Raw genomic sequence first — 2,479 nt, 5'->3', positions numbered from 1 at the left:
GGCGTTACCAAAGCCCCGCCCACCACCGAGACCAGCAGCAGCCAACAGGGAAGAAGAAGCGGCGCTGGTGTGGGTGTATATGCAGTCTGCGGCCGCTAGAGGACGTCTTGTGCATGTATACTGCTCATAACCAACCCCCCATATAGAGGTGTAACAAGACCATACAGCATGCACGTACTACAGGAGGAAACACTCACTAAGGCTCCTTTGAGCAGGGACGTTTTTGGCTGTATTGAATTGTTTATACAGGACATGTCTGGATCCTTCAGCCCCCCCCCCCCCAACCTTAAAGGGATTCAATCAATAGAATCCCTTTTTATAACCACACAGCTATTCTTCTCTTACATTTCTTTTTCTGATCCACGCCGTCGTTCCTGAAGAATTTCTTCTTTCTTCCATAGGTAAATGAGCTGTCAGACGGCGCAGGGGGCGTTCCCTGTACTGTCCGAAAACTCTCCAGCGACGCCTCTGTCTTCTTCGGTCTGGCGAATGGGAGCTCGTGTAAGAGGCCACAGGAAAATGCCTGATGGACATGCGCAGTCGGTGCTTTTGGCTGAAGATGCGCCCATGACCCCGGCGAAGAGACGGTTCGGAGAAGAAGACAGGCGTCACTGGAGTTTTCAGACAGCACAGGGGGCGTTACCCTTTGCCCTGTGCTGTCTGGAAAGTCATTTACATATGGAGGAAATAAGAAATTCCTCAGGAACTCATAACTATGAGTAAGGAGCCAAACTATGAGTAAGGGGCCAAATATGTCCTCCCCGAAACACGTAAGCTAACTCAGGGTTTTTCTTTTTTTTATTTTGTATCATGGATCCCCCCACCCCTTCCCCAGCATAGGCAGAAGAGCACATTTCCCCACCACGCACACAGAACCTGGACACCCGCTAGTGTAGGTGACGCGACACAGAGGCTGCATACGTATGCTGCCAACATTTGCCCCAGCCCTCCCGACACAGTTTGAACCCCGAAATCCCTCATCATACTCACCGAAGCAGCACACCCAATGCTGTCCGCGTGGCCCAAGACAACGGCTGCATGTTTGCTCTGGCGCCAACTGTCCATTCGACGCCATTTTGTTTAGCTCGCACAGTGCCCAGTTTCAGCCAATATTGCTCCGCCCACACAATAGCGCCATCCAATCCGAGAACGGCTGAAGGACCTGTGATGACGTCACCTCGGGTCCCTTAGCCTAGCCGGAACATATGTTGGATGCTAGCAGTCGTGAAGTCCGGGCATTTAGCAGCATAATAAGTAGCCTATGTTTCAATCCAGGTGACAATCTATGTATGTCAGCCAATTCCGTTCAGCCATTTTGGCGTGATTGAGGACCAAACATCCAAACACACAAACTTTCACATTTATAATATTAAGTAGGATGGCATGCTGGAATTTTTAAAAATGATTTTGCTGTCTATTTGAGCTCCTTAACAGTCCGGAGGATCAGTCCGTGCAACCTTTCAATTGCGTGCTCATTTTCTCTTTATGTTATAACAATACTGGTTTGAGCGGTGATTTTTGTGAACTTTGCTGCAGATAGATAGGTTAGTATCACTTAAATCAAACTGTGCTTTCCTGCTGTGAATCCGTTGTCCAGATACCGCTGCTTTGCCAATATGCAAATCAGATCGTTGGTGCAATAAAGGCCTTGTCATTACCTCTTGGAGCAACAACACCCATATTGCATATTGGTAAACTGTGAGCAACGGAGGTGCAGATTCACACAGAAAAAAAAACACCATTAGTTTCTAAGTGACTCTTAACTCAGCGTTTCTCAACCTTTTCAAACTAAGTGTCCCCAAAAGTGAGTAAAAGTCCCAAGTTCCCCAATGTAGCAATCACTTAGAAATGCTAACAAAATATGTGTTTGTTTGGAGCCTCTATCAAAAGTTATGCAATGACCCGCTCAGTGCCCCCACATGTACTATAATGGTCTGCACACTCAGTAGTATGGACCCCTCATCGCCCCCACTCTCTGTAGAATGTCCACTCGGTGCCTAATATGGAGTAATGTCTAAGGAGCGATTGATGAGCCTCTCGCACACGACCGTGTTAGTTTTGCTGACCACAAATACTGATCTGAGAAAAACAACGTCAGTAAGTCATCTGCAATCACTAACTTGTATAGATCCACTACACTTGTCTGTGCAGCAAATGCAGATAAGATTATGGCCGTGTACATGGGGCCTTCCTCAGCACTCTTCTCCGCTCAGGATTAGTGACGTCAGCATGGAGAGGAAGTGACAGTAGCAGAGAGTCATGAATGCAGCTCATCACTCACTTCCCCATTGTGTATCACAGCTTGCTGCACAGCCACATACAGGGCATTGCTGACCTCTGTCTACCATCTGAGGTGAGTGCACAAATATCAGCACCATACCATGGAACAATATATGGCATAGGAAAAACCGCAAGCCATCAAAATCAGTGGGATACTCTGGATATATACTATGTAATTCTGTATATAATTCTGGGACGC

The sequence above is a fragment of the Leptodactylus fuscus genome, chromosome 9, assembly GCF_031893055.1.
Source record: "Leptodactylus fuscus isolate aLepFus1 chromosome 9, aLepFus1.hap2, whole genome shotgun sequence".
In the NCBI taxonomy this organism is placed as follows: domain Eukaryota; kingdom Metazoa; phylum Chordata; class Amphibia; order Anura; family Leptodactylidae; genus Leptodactylus; species Leptodactylus fuscus.
The sequence above is the reverse complement of the archived record's forward strand: the minus strand, read 5'-3'. Positions refer to the sequence as shown.